This window comes from Orycteropus afer, unplaced genomic scaffold (genome assembly GCF_000298275.1).
Source record: "Orycteropus afer afer isolate SDZICR_OR568_19922 unplaced genomic scaffold, OryAfe1.0 scaffold00056, whole genome shotgun sequence".
NCBI lineage: Eukaryota > Metazoa > Chordata > Mammalia > Tubulidentata > Orycteropodidae > Orycteropus > Orycteropus afer.
Window position 1 is genome coordinate 5,391,938 of NW_006921643.1, and position 14,815 is coordinate 5,406,752.

General features: G+C 42.6%; 1 protein-coding gene across 1 annotated transcript in view; it reads right to left on the minus strand.

Annotated features, from left to right (window-relative positions):
- The window catches only part of NRG2 (neuregulin 2), a 264,101-nt gene that overhangs the window by 98,174 nt on the left and 151,112 nt on the right, over positions 1-14,815 (minus strand). The gene's annotated exons all lie outside the window — the stretch shown is intronic.

The following is a 14,815-nucleotide window of genomic DNA, read 5'->3' on the forward strand; positions in this document are numbered from 1 at the left end:
CCAGGAGGCTGGCGGTTCAAACCCACCAGCCACTCCTCGGAAGGAAGGTTGGGCAATCCTACTTCCGTAGTGATGACTGCCTTGGAAACCCAAGGAGGGGTCGCTAGGAGTTGGGGTCGACTCGATGGCAAATAACAACAACAACAACAACATCCTAAATTAGTGAGAGTCAGGACAAGAACAGATACATGCACACCCATGTTCACTGCAGCACTATTTACAATAGCAAAGAGATGGAAACAGCTTAGGTGCCCATCAACAGAAGAATGGATAAGCAAATTATAGTACATACACACAACGGAATACTATACAACCCTAAAGAATAATGAAGAATCCGCAAAACACTGCATAATGTAGATGAACTTGGAGGATATTATGCTGAGTGAAATAAGTCAATTATAGAAGGACAAATATTATATTAGTTCATTATTGTAAAATGTCAAGGAATGGCTTATATATGGAAGGAATAACTTTCTTTGTTGGTTACCAGGAATGGGAGGGAAGGTGAGGAAACACTGCAAAAAAAAAAAAAAAAAAAAAGTTAAAAAAAAAGATGTGGTTTCTTGCACATACTTGGCACAAAAATATTTGTGAAAACAAAACTGAATTACAATACACAATACAAGGCTCTGAAAGTGAAGAATTGAATGTACAACACAGAATACTAGGTAACCACTTCAATGGCAAATATGTTGGCTATGTTGATATATGAAGATTATAAATAAATAAAACATAGCAATTGAACGAGGCAGAGACTGCAGGCTCTCAACCCAAGTCAGAGAGACTGTGGAGGATAGTAAGGGTTTACTTGTCTGTACTCCAGAAGTTTCTTTCCTTTAAACTTACTTATGTTCATAATAAAAATGAGTGGTCTAGAAAGCAAGTGGTATAGACCTTCAGAGGATGGAGTGGTCATGGAGGAATGAGACCCCAGCTGAGCCTTGATGAATGGTGGGTAGGGGATGGCCCAGACAGGGAAAGGAGCATATGCAAGTGTCAGAGGAAGGAATGTGTAGACTGTAACAAAGGATAGTGAGTAAACCAGCTAATCTTGGAAAAGTAGATTTGGATCCTGATGTGAAGGCATATACGCCAACCTAAGATGTTTGGGATTCTATTTTATAGGCTGAAGAGAGTTCCTGAAGGTTTCTGGCAGCAATTTTTACTCACCTTCACATTTGCGAGGATTGAGTGAATTAATCCAGGTAAATTTCTCAGAACAGACCTAAGCATTTGTTTATCATCATCATCTTTGTGGCTTGTCTCTCAAATAAATCATAAGTTTCTTGAGGGCAGGGATTATGTCTTCCAGAGAAGGAAGGAGGTTGGGGGGCAGTCAGCTAACCCAGACTAATAGGGTCAGAGGCCTCCTGGTATAAAAATGGTTTCTTTGAGACCTTGAATCCGTTAATCAGGTGTGAAGAAGTGGAGATCTGGGGTGGAGTTCAAAGCAAAGGAAGAGAGAATGTTCCATATAGCAGAAACAACATACAGGAAAGCCCAGAGGGGAAAAAAAGTGTGTGGGCCTGAAAAAAAGTTTAGCTATCATCCTCCGAGAAGGTTTCTGTTTTAAAAGCAAATGACGATTATGAAGCAATGCTTGTGCTACATGATTTAACCATCATTAAAATGTGTCTTGTGTTCTCCAGGGGTTGCCAAGGCATGCTTGCAGTAGACAATCCTGAAGGAGAGGGGCAGAGCTGATGACCGCAGGACAAAAGTAAGTTATCAGGATTTGCTAAGAGACCTCGCTTTCAATCCTGCTCAGCCATTAATGAGCTCCGTGGCCTCAGATCTTAGACTCTCTGTCTCTTTCTTTTTGTAATCCTGTTTCTAACTTATCTAACAAAGGTTTAGATGGACTATGCCCTCAGCAAGGCCCCTTCTGGCTCTCATGTCCTGTGCATGTTCTCTAAGGCCAAAGAATTCAGAAATTCTGGCTCTTTGTTTCCTTAATTTGAGAAAAAGCTCTTGGAGGTCAACCTTCAAGGGCTCAGCCAAACACAGCACCCCATATGTAATTCATAAGGCCTGACAAACGGGAGGCCAGCAAAATCTTAAGGGCTGATGGGACCCATTTGTCCTGCTGGGCACTGCCAAGCTTCTTAGATATATGAGCTCCATCCAAACAGGTGGGATCCCAGGCTGCTGTGCTCAGGGCAGCTTGGTGCTGTGATAGTATTCCTGTTGGTCACTTTCCCCTTGTGCTGGTGGTCAACAGGGTTAGCTGGAAAAACTGACTTGAGAGCTCCAGGGATCATGTTTTATGCCAAAGAACTCCCAGCTTCAGGATGGCAAGAGCAAGCAAGGAAGACAGCAAGCCAATCTGACCTGGCCCAGCCCCCTCCAAGATCACTAGGAAAGGGGATGGATGGATGAGGCCTTACCTCACCTTCCATTATGTGCCACCTCCCAGCAGCCCACAGACTAGGTGCTGACGGGACCTTTGAGGGGCCCATAATCCTGGAAAGGGGAGGGGTCCTAGCTACATGGGCTTGAGTCTCTAGTGGATTTCCATCTCTCCTGATCAGAAATGAACTCCTGAATAGAATATCCTGATGCTAAATCACTTAGATTTTGACAAGCATAAATCTTTTAGTTTGTGAGACATCAGAAGTGCAAAATTTCTTGTAAATGAGTAGAAGAAAAAAAAAAAAAACCTGAATATTTTTCTTAAAGGAGATGAATTATGCCTTCCTTCTTGTGTTCTACAGACGGAATTACTCAACCGGCTTGTTCTGTTTTAATTAACCCAGCTAATAACTTCCCTGCTGGATACCCTTGTTCATAACTTCTTGGTTTCACATAATAACGTGTTTGTTTCTTCCTTTGTTTTCTAATGAAATGATAATAACCTTCCCTGGCATTCATTTCATCCTTAATATCCGGAGATTTCATTAATATAAACCCTCTTTCCATCTGCTCTTGCTCTCTTTTAAAGGAAATATTTCTGTGTTCTTTACTTGTCTTCTTTGGGGAGGCTCAGCTAATCTCCTTTTTCCTCCAGAAAGAATCTTTCTGTAAGGCTTCCCTGGGCTGACGGGGCTTGGCACAGGCTCCCTCGGCCACCTCCCCTTCCAGGGCCTCACTGATGTCTCTTCACTGCTGCTTCTGGGACAAAGACCATTGCTTACTAAGAGCCTGCTCCTCTGAGGAATGCAAGGGCATTAAGCTGTTAATAAACATTTTGGAGGCAGGGCCAAGGTAGAAGAGTGAAAATGACACTGACATGGAAATCTTAAGAAGAGGTGGCAACCACTGCTTCAAGACCTGCCCACTGGGAAGGCTTTGGAAAGCAGAGAAGAGGACAACCCAGAGAGGTCAAGGAAGAGATGAGATTAACAAAGGTATTCATTGGGAGACTATGGGGACTGCCTCGTCTATCAATAACTCCCACTGTCTGGTTTTCCTTGTTATTGACTTCTTGGTCAGGAGCGAAATGCGAATTGTCAGCCAGGGTCAAGGCAGAAACATTACCATGGAGTGAATGTCCCACATGCACAATGATGTTGCACTGAGGAATCCACTGGGTGGCCATCTGCACCACACTCATTAAGGTCTCTCATGTGCAGTCTGCTCTTCAGCTTCATGTGTTTATCGGACACTAGCTAAGTCTGAAACTGTGCTGGGTGCAGAATCCACATCTACTCTCTAGGAGTTTCTACACTGGTGGGAAACTGACATGATGTTCCCCAAAGAACTAACAAGCCCACGTCTCCATGGCTGGAGTGCATGAAGGCCACAGGAAGGGAAACTTGCAGCCAAGTGGCTGGGAAAGGCTTCAACTGTTTCCTGGTGTATATTTTCTTTGATTTCTACTACCATATAGACTAGAAGTTCCTCCAGCCAGGGGTCCTTCTATTCTGTAGGTAGCTCAGCCCCCTGGAGTAGGGGTTTCTGGGAGTAGAGTTATTCAGGACTTTGATCCAAGTGAATCCCCTGAATGAGGGGGAAAGCAGAGGCCCTGAACCAAACCAAGCCACTTGTGCTGGGCAGAGGCTAGGCAGAAGCCTGCAGACAGGTTTCTGAGGGCTGGGAGGGGATCTGTGCAGGGATCAAGAGCTGAGGTAAGACGACAGTAGACTCTTCTAGTTCATCTTCCTTCAGCTACCCACCTGCACCCACCCTTCTACACACTTCACAGCGTTTTCCAAGATGCTCATCCATGGATACAGGAAGGCTGTCTATTCTTGCTGCCCAGGCTACCTTCACATTGCATTCTTCCACTTCAGCCCCCTGTCCCACACACCCAGGAGATAGAGCAAGTGTCATCACCATTGTCCTGAGTCACTCCACTGCCCATACACAGGAACAGGGGTAGGGGGAACCTGGGGTCTTCCTCAAACACAGAAAGAGCAGAGGAACCTTTACCACCCCCAACAGATTCACTCCTTCAGGTCCCCAGGAGGTAATGTGCCATACTACACATGTCCTGACACACCAGCATCCTGGCTCCCTGCATTTGATGTTTGACTCTATGCTTTTTGAGTCTGATGCTACTATTGAGGGAGCAGGGGAAAAAGTATCAATGCATAGGCTCTCTGAAATGAGCTGTGTACACTGGGCAGGTGCAGCCATACAGTCACAGATGATTGTATGTGCCTGGCTTCCAATGGATCTCCAAGGTAGCTACCTCTTCCCAACTCTTCTCATACCCCAAGCTGGTTTCAGTGAATGATGGTGCTATGACCTCAGTAGCCTGATCACTGGCTCCTGGGTCTGCCCATAATGTGACCATCAAGTATGCTATTAAGCAAGACTGAGCAGGGGGCTTGGGACCATAGTCGCAGGGGACATCAAGCTCAACTGGCATAACATACTATACAAAACATTGTTCCACCTCCTACTTTGGCGAGTAGCGACTTGATCTTAAAAGCTAGCAAGCTGCCATCTAGATGCAACAATGGGTCTCTCTCCTTGTCAAGAAGAAAGAAGAAAACCAAAATTAATGGAAACAATCAGTCCTAGCGACTGGTACACCAGCCGATCTGCAACCTATACAACTATGAGACCAGAAGAACTAGATGGTGCCCAGCTACCACTGTCATCCACTTGGAAGGGATGTAGGAGATCCTGGATAGAGAGGGAGAACAATGTGGAACAAAACTCAAAATCATTTAGAGGCAAAAAAAAAAAAAAAAAGGTGGGGACCAGGTTTGCTGGTCCAATAGAGCCTGGTGGAACCACTGAGACTATGGCCCCTACCTACCCTTCAGGTCTGGAATTGAACCCACAACTGTGGTTTCCAGCCAAACAAAGTACAGGCATGTGAGTTAAACATTTACCTCAAGTAGACACACGCCCTGGAGAGAACAATCATGGGAGAAGGAAGGGCTGCTTATGCACAGGGAGACAACTCAGGGCACAGAAGAGTATGGAGGGATGGACACTGGGAAGAGGTAACTATGGGGAGGAAGTGGGAGGGGAGCTGTTGCATTGTAAATTTTGGTCAATGACATGAGACAAAGTATATGTGAACTGCTGTATGAAAAGTGAATTTACTCTGTAAATCTTCACCCAAATCAAAATAAAATTAAAAAAAAAAAAAAAAAGACTGAGCAGGGACTCAGTGCAGTGCTACTTCTGGACAGTCTAACTGTGCTTTCCCACTTCTTACTTTATTAGGTTAGAAAGGAGATCTAGAAGTTCAACCACCAGGCTCCAGACTTCAGGCAAGCCTACCACTAGCCCAAAGGTGATAGATGAGCATTCAGTAAACCCCTCTAGGGATGGAATCCCTGCTTCCTCTCCTTTGGGAGGTCTGATGTTAATACTTACAACTTTCTTTCCATTTCAAGAGAGCTCGGGTGGCATAGTGCCTAAGGCATTTGACTGCTAACCAGAAGGCTAGCAGCTCAAACCCACCAACCACTCCTCGAAAGGAAGACTGGGCAATCTACTTCCGTAGAGATACTGCCTCAGAAATCCAAGGAGGATCGCTATGAGTAGCAATTGTGAGTTTTAGAGTTTCCATTTCTAAGTGGATGCTGTGGATGCCCCTCCATGAGGTATCTCACCTGAGTTCACCTTCCATGCACATCCCAGCTAGACCTTCTGTCAGGCAGTTGGACACAGCATCTCTGTGACCATGAAAGGAAGGAGAGTTGCCTGAGGGGATGGAGCTCAGGGCCTGGTGCCAACCACCTAGTGCCAGGACTCCACCATTGGGATATCCCTACTGTAGCTCAACCTTCGTTTGTTCCACAGAGTCAAGAGTCTCATAGTTTTGTTCTAAGAGGCCAAGAGAACCTATAAAGAGGATGTGGTACCTGGCAAAGTCATAGCTGCCCCTTCAGGAGACCATACTGGAAGAGTGTACAAGTGGGAGTAACAGTTTCCCCCTCCTTCTTGTGGTTATTCTTGGCTTACTCTGGGTCCAGATGCCTCACCCCTGCCCTGTTGCCCCATCCTATTTGGAACCTTCACAGAAGTAAGTTCCAAGCAGCTGCTCTCTCCTGCTGCCTCTCCTCTCTTGTACTTGAAGTCCTCCAGTTCCTTGCTTATAGGCTGTGGGATAGCTACTTCAAAGAATATACCACATAGGAAAATGAAAATTATAAAAAAGGAAATCTGATAAAGTCTGCAGGCCAAGTTTCGAACATTCTGGCCCTACTCTCCTACTTCCAAATAAAATCATCCCAGAATTACTCGGCCTTGGATGGGATGTCCATCAGCTCACAACTTTATCTTCCCTATCTCTGGGAACCAAGATGTGGTCTTTACAAAGATGGGTGCTTTGTTCCTGCCCTAACCCTTAACCCCAGGAAAACCTCCTTTGTCTTAGAAAACATGGATCATTCTAATCCTCACACTATCACCCCACGTACACCTTGCAGTCTTCAACCATTGACCAAAGGCAAGAGACAAAAAGGAGATACCAGTCAGCCTGTCTGAACAATACTCTTCCAACCAGAACACTCATCATGAAAAAGTAGGATAGATAACAAGATGAACACAAAGGCCGGGGGACTGAGGTCCTATCATTGGCAAGCTGTGCGCCTCTGCCTAGTTCAGAGCAACAAAGCCAGCTATCTTGTTAGCTTTCTCAGGATTTCCATTTTTCTGCAGCAATAAGCATTGTGGGCTACATCCTTCCTGAAACTCCTCCCTTGTCCCTTTCTCCCAGGGCTACTTTCCTGGTTCTTCAATCTTTCTCTCCTTCACTGATAGACTTTTTTTTTTTTTTTTTTTAAATCTTACTCTGACATGTGTTTCTTAGGGTTCTGCTCATCCATTCATCTGCCCATTTGTCTCTTCCACATGCATATGAACCCTACTCTGGGCCAGGCACTGGGCTGGAAATTGGACATTTTTTTCTCACCCTTCCTTCAATAACTTCCAAAACCCACAAAGCAGCAACCACCTCTTCTCCTATGGCAACCCCAACTGTCTCTCCAAATCTAGCCTTTCCTGATGGTTAATCTTGTGTTCATAACTGCTAGCTGGATACCTCACCTTGGAAGTTGAACCTCAGATGCTACAAATGGAACTTACCATCTTTTCCCTGAGTCTGCTCCTTGTGGCTTTTGACTCTCTATTACTTGCCTCAATATGTTCTTGGTCACTTGAGCTGAAAATCATGTTATTTCTGACAGTTTGGCATTACCTCTAATCACTGTCTGCATTTGGCTAACTGTGCCTACACGATGTTTGTCTAACACGTCAAAACTTCCAGAGTCTCCCAGCTTTGTCACTTCTTCCTGCCTCTATTCCATCACTCTCCAAAAAGTCCTACTCAGAGGTACTGGATTAATCTTCCCCAAACAGCTTTTATCTTTTGACTCTTCTGCTCAAAATCTTTTCGACTCTTCATCAGGGCTGAGTGTCCAAATCCCATGGCCTGCCATTCAAAGCATTTTTTATTGTATCCTTTCTCATCGCTCTACCTCACACAGTCAAACCCTTCTCTACCAAACACACCATACTCTTCCCCAACATTGCTCATTCTGGCCCTTAGACCCTTTATGCCATCTCTGCTATTTTCAAACTTATCCATCCCTAAAACAGAGGCTGCTTCCCTCCAATGAAGTCTTTGTTAAGCATGTCATATCTTGTATTACAATGATTCCTGTGGCCTCATCATTCTGACTAGACCATAATCTTTAATTTACAGAGACCTTTTCTCATACCTCATTGTACTCCCAGCACCTAGCACAGGGGGTGTCCAAAGTGCCTGTCAGATAAATGAAAATATAATTCCTGACTCTTGGGAAAGGCAAGAGAATAAGTGAGATCAGGTGTGGGGTATGGGTTCCTTAGGAGGAGGATGTGAAAAGTGGTCATGGTTGTAAGGAAATATGTATCAAACAGAGAAGCCACACTTCACCTGAGTGCCAGAGAAATAGTATCTCCAAGAGGCTTTTTAAAAATTAACTAGTAGGAGTTGTAATTGTTTTTATTGGATTTTATTTTTTTAGAGCAATTTTAGATTTACAGAAAAAATAAGAAAATAGTATAGAGCATATATCCCATACCCTTATACCCTATACCTTATTTCCCCGGTTATAAAATCTTGTATGTATGGTACATTTGTTACAATTAATGAATCAATACTATTAATTAATCAATGGAATAATTAATCAATATAATTACTAATCAGTACATTAAAACTAGCTGCAGTAGTTCCAACTCATGATGACCCTATGTGTACCAGAGTATAACTGTGCTCCATAGGATTTCAAGGAACAATTTTTAAAAAATAGATCACTAGGCATTTCCTCCAGGGTGCCTCAAGAGGCTACGTGTAGATTTTTCTTATCTAAATATTTTTAACTACAGGATTGATTTTCCCCTTTGGTCAAAAGATTGGATACTATAACCTCTCAACAGTCAGATTCCTTCCTCTGGCCATGACTTGAACCCAGAAGTTCCTCATACGTCAACCCTCCCATCAGCTACTGTGTCACTCTGTCAGTGGGAAGAGTCACCTCAGTAATCCCATTAATTCTGATTCTACCTTGGGGACTAAGGAAGAAAATTACCAGAGAGGAGAGTATCCCCTAAAGTTAGACAGTCCCCTCTTCATTTGTCTGATGATGGCACTTAGGATGAGTCATTTTGACATGGTGCTTAACCCAAGACAACCCCTTTATCTTCAGAGAGAGCTTCTACACCAACATTTTAACATGGTTTATTATAAACTTCGATTAGTAGTTTCTCAGAGCACCCTCCCCTCTCCTAAATTTCTACCATTTCAAGTCAAAATTGGATTTATTCCATCTCAGACCTAAGCAAATAACCAGTCTACAACAGATCTGGCCTCTTTCTACAAAGTTGCTGTTCTATACTTTTCCTGGGGGAAGGAGGTAAATAAGTTAAAAAGAAGTTATCTCTTTCAGTCTCCTAATGTTGGATTAAACCAAAGAATTTGGCTAAGTATTGAGAAGTCGATCATGTCTATAAGTCACTGACAGGAGCCCTGGTGGCACAGTGGTTAAGCACTTGGCTGGCTGCTGATCAAAAGTTCAGCAGTTTGAACCCACCAACTGCTCCACAGGAGAAAGATGTGATAGTCTGCTTCTGTAAAGATTATAGCTTTGGACACACTATGGGGGCATTCTACTTTGTCCTATAAGGTCACTATGAGTTGGAATCAAATTGATAGCACACAACAACAAAAGGCACTGAAAGCAAAATACATCCTAAAGAAATCCTCAAAGATATGGCTTATGTTTTATCTGTTTTAACTACGACTAGAGTATGTTTGGAAAAGGATTCAACAAAGAGACCCAAACTCCTCCAGGTCTCCGAGACAGAAAAGGAGCAAAGTTTAGTTCAAACTTTCAGATAGGTTCCCTTTGGTTTGTGTTTCCTCTCCTGGCAGGAGGTCTGCTTTCCATCTCTGCAGAACACACTTCTGCTTCTGATGATAAAGGGTATGCCTCAATGGCTTCCAGATACTCTCGCCTGTCCACTGTTGCTCCTGGTCATGGCCTCACTTGGCAAAAATGACTGGGAAAAACTCACCAAAGTGAAAAAAAAGGCCACATGGGTTACCAAGCAAGGGCTCAGTGAGTGGCAGTCCACGAATGGATCCTGATGAAAGAGAAGCCTGGGCTGAAGCAGACAGATGGCCCATGGACTGCTGTCTCCAGTGAAGAGGTTGAGCAGAGAATATTGGGGGCACAATCTAAAGAACCAACAGATTTATTTGGGTCTGTTCTACCTTGTGACAGTCAGACTAGTGAACAAGAGGCTACATGTCCAACTAGAATGAAAAGCTAAAAATACATGTACTTTGAGTCAGATGGACCTGAGTTTGAATCCTTGCCTTTCTCACTCTCTCTAGCTGGTAACTTTGTATACATCACCTAACTTTCTGAATCTCAGTTTCTTCCTATGTAAAATTGGGATAATGATATCTTTCTTACAAGGCTGTTGGGAAGACTAGATGAAATGACATATATAAAATATCCAAGAAAAAGCCTGTCACACTGGAGGAACTGAATTTGGTAGAACATCATGCCAGTCCTAAAGGAGCTTAGAGACTAGTTGTGAATAAAAACTTCATGACCATTAGCAAATAAACAGGATATTAGCAAACAAACAGGATATGATTAAGCATTAGAGTGTGTAGTAGTTTAAAGATGGACAAGATATCTGATGTAACAGTCATCAGGGAGGGCAACCTGAAGAAGGTGGGATTAGAGTAGGATCCTCGGAACCTTAAAGCAGGGTATAAAGAGGAGAAGTAGAGAAGAGGCCCTTTTCCTGTTCCCATGATGCAAGGAAATGCTCGGGCCAAGTTTAAAGAGTGAACCTCAAGTCAATTCTGAAGAAGGACAAGGTAGAGGAAAATGAAGTTTGTACATCTTGTGACAGGTTCTGGGAGTAAAGTAATGAATAATGAATCTAGTGGGTGAAGGAAACCATGTAATAGGTGCTACGATGGCTCTCATACATTGTTGGTTGGATATAAACTGGTATAACTTACATGGAGGGAAATTTGGTAATATCTATAAAAATTCTAAAGGCTTGTATCCTTTGACCATACAATTGTCACTTCCAGTATTTACGCTCCAGATATATTGACATATGTATAAATTGACGTTTACTGCTAATATTAATAGCAAAACATTGGAAATAGTCTATAAAAACAAAACCCCAACAATCCTCAGATGCGTATGATAGAATCCAGATTCACTATAACATATTATCTATAATATCAAATTTTAAATGAAAAAATACTAGACAGGGAAAGAAATGTAAAGTGTCACCCAGATACAGGAAAAGGCACTCAATAGAAATTGACTCCATGTAGATTCAGAAGTTGGAGTTAGCAGACAAAAAATTTTAAGAAATGTATTATAAATATGTTCAAAGAAGTAAAAGAAAATATGCTAGCAATGAATAAACAGATGAGGAATCACACCACAATAATAAGAACTTTGAAAACTAGATTCCAGAGTTTTGAAAAAAGATTTTGAAAAATTTACTAGATGGGGAGATTTTGAAAATAACTAGATGGGGAGTTTTGATAAGATGGTGGAACAGGCAGACAGACTCCACAGACCCTCTTCAACAAAGAAAGGGGGAAACAATTAACACAGATACAGAAGATAATCCTGGAATCCTGAGCTTTGAAGGGAAGGATACAGAAGTGGACTGAACTCCAACTAGTAGAAGAATTTGCATGAAAACACCAAGAAAGGAGACATGGAGCTGCAGTCTGGCAGCAATTCTGATGGCACTTACAGCTTGGATATTGCAGAGTGTTGTTGTTGTTGTGTGCTTTCGAGTTGGACTCGACTCATAGCGACTCCTCTTTGGGTTTCCAAGGCAGTATCACTACAGAAATAGATTGCCCCATCTTCCTTCTGAGGAGTGGCTGGTGGTTTGAACCGTCAGCCTTCTGCTTAGCAGTCAAGTGACTTAGCCATTATGCTACCAGAGCTCCCGTAGAGTGGTGTTAGGACCTAAGAATTAACCTAAAATTGGTCCTGCTAGCCAGGAGCTGCATGGAGGACTGCTGGTGAATAAAAGAGGAAGAAGCAAAGAGGAAGGTGGGCTGAGCTGTGGACTTTTGCCTGTCTGGAGGATGCAGCCATTTTGAATGTTTACAAGTGGTTTGACCATTTTGAATATTTAAAGCAACAGCAACAGTGTTCTCCCAGATTCCAGGGACTTAAGAATAGGGTCCACTTGCCAAGAACTACAAGGACATTCCAGACACCAATGACTGCAAAGGTGTGATATTCCCCTTGTTACTCTTATACTCCACACTCTCTTGGTGAATGGAAGTGTGGCCATCCCTCACTGCCACCCACCTTCTGGGCCGGTAGGAATTCCATCCCAGCCTGTGTGCTCAGATGGAGCCTGGGTACCCTGCCCCACCCTGCCCAGATTTTTCTTTTTTCCTTTTTAAGTTTGTTTAAAAATTATTATTATTGTTATATTGTCCTTTTTATTATTATTCTTTATTCTTCCCTTCCCAGGTTCTAGTTTTCAGCTTTTTCTCTCTTCCCTGTCCTTAGTTCCCATTTTTTTTTCTTTCTTTCTTGTGGTTAACCCCATTCCTCGTTTTTTTTTTTTTTTCAGTTTTCACGTTTTTTTTTCTTCATTATTCTCCTACACTACCTTTTTTCTCTTATTGCCCTCTCCCCAGATATCACGGTTTTACTTTTTTGGTTATTGTTCCTGTGTGTTTACATGGTGTGTTTTTTGTTCACTTGCTTTTACTTTTTTGACAGTTATTCAATTGTTTTTGTCTGAGTGGGAGACAGCAACATTGCCCATACAACACAACTATACCCATACCTCCTGCAGCTTCACTTACTGAATGAGAGCTACCACTTCTTTCTCCACCAACTGGCCAATGATAAATGACTACCAAGAAAAGCCTGACTCACCCTTAGCTGCTCTTCACAAACAGTTAACAGAGATCTAAATACAACAATGTCACAAGGCCTTGGAGACAAGAGACCATCACAGTCCATACAAAGAAGCAAGATAAAGTGGTAGAAACAAGGGAGCAAGATTCAGACCCAGAACATATCCATGAGGAAGAAGCAGCATTGGAACTCCCTGATAAGGAATTTGAAAGAATTATATTTAGGTATCTTCAAAGGATTGAGATCAAGGAAAACACTGACAAAATTAAGGAAAACACAGGCAAAACGCTAGAACAATTTCGGAAGAAAATACAAGAACAAAATGATATAGACATTCAATGCAATCCAAATCCAGATCTCATCAACATTCTTTAGGGATATGAAAAACCAATCACTAACTTTATATGGAAAGGAAAGAGACCTCGGATAAGCAAAGCACTACTGAAGAAGAAGAGCAAAGTAGGAGGTCTCACCTGATGGATCTCAAAACTTATTATACAGCCAAATTAGTCAAAACTGCCTGGTATTGGTTTAATGACAGATACACAGACCAATGGAATAGAATTGAGAACCCAGAAATAGCTCCATCGACCTATGGTCAGCTGATCTTTGACAAAGAAATCCGTTAAATGGGGAAGAGAATGTTTGTTTAATAAATGGTGCTGGCAAAACTGGAGATCCATTTGCAGAAAAACGAAACAAGATCTGTACCTCACACCATACACAAAAACGAACTCCAGATGGATCAAAGACTTAAATTTGAAACCTAAAACTATACAGTTCTTCAAGGAAAAACTAGGGGCAAATTTAGGGACCCTAGGGGCCCTGGTAGCGTAGTGCCTAAAGCACTTGACTGCTAACCAGAAGGCTGGCGGTTCAAACCCATCAGCCACTCCTCGGAAGGAAGGTTGGGCAATCTACTTCCGTAGTGATACCGCCTTGGAAATCCAAGGAGGGGTCGCTATGAGTCAGGTCCGACTCGATGGCAAATAACAACAACAATAATAATTATGGCATAACAGGAGCTCTGGTAGTGTAGTGTCTAAGGCACTTGACTGCTAACCAGAAGGCTGGCGGTTCAAACCCACCAGCCACTCCTCAGAATAAAGGTTGGACAATCTACTACCATAGTGATACTGCCTTGGAAACCCAAGGAGGGGTCGCTGTGAGTCAGGTCCGACTTGCCGGCACATAACAACGACTATTTATGGCATAAATAGACTATCAAGCATAATCCAAAATGCACAAATAGCAGAAGAGAAACTAGAGGAAGGGACCTCCTAAAAATTAAATTTTTATGTACTTCCAAAGACTTCTCCAAAAGAGTCAAAAGAGAACCTACAGATTGGGAAAAAATATTCGGCAATGACATATATGACAAGGGGGACTTTTCTCTAGAATGTATAAAAACTCCAACATTTCAACAACAAAGAGACAAATAATCCAATTAAAAAATGGGCACAAGACATGAATAGACACTTCACCAAAGAGGATACTCAGGTGGCCAACAAACATATGAAGAAATGCTCACGATCGTTAGCCATTAGAAAGATACAAATCAAAACAACAATGAGATGCCGTCTCACCCAGCACTAGTAGCAAAGTTCAACAAGACAGAAAATAACAAATGCTGGCAAGGATGCGGAGAGATTGTGACTCTCATACACTGCTGGTGGGACCGTAAAATGATACAACCATTGTGGAAAGCAGTATGGCGACTCCTTAAAAAGTTGAAATTAGAAATACTGTTTGATCCAGCCATTCCATTACTAGGTATATATCCGAAAGAAGCGAGAGCCAGGACAGGAACAGACACATGCATACCCATGTTCATCGCAGCACTATTTACATAGCAAAGAGATGGAAACAGCCTAAGTGTCTATCAGCTGAAGAATGGATAACCAAACTATGGCACACACACACACACAATGGAATACCATATAAACCTAACAGAATTTTCCAAACACCGCATAACGTGGATGTAC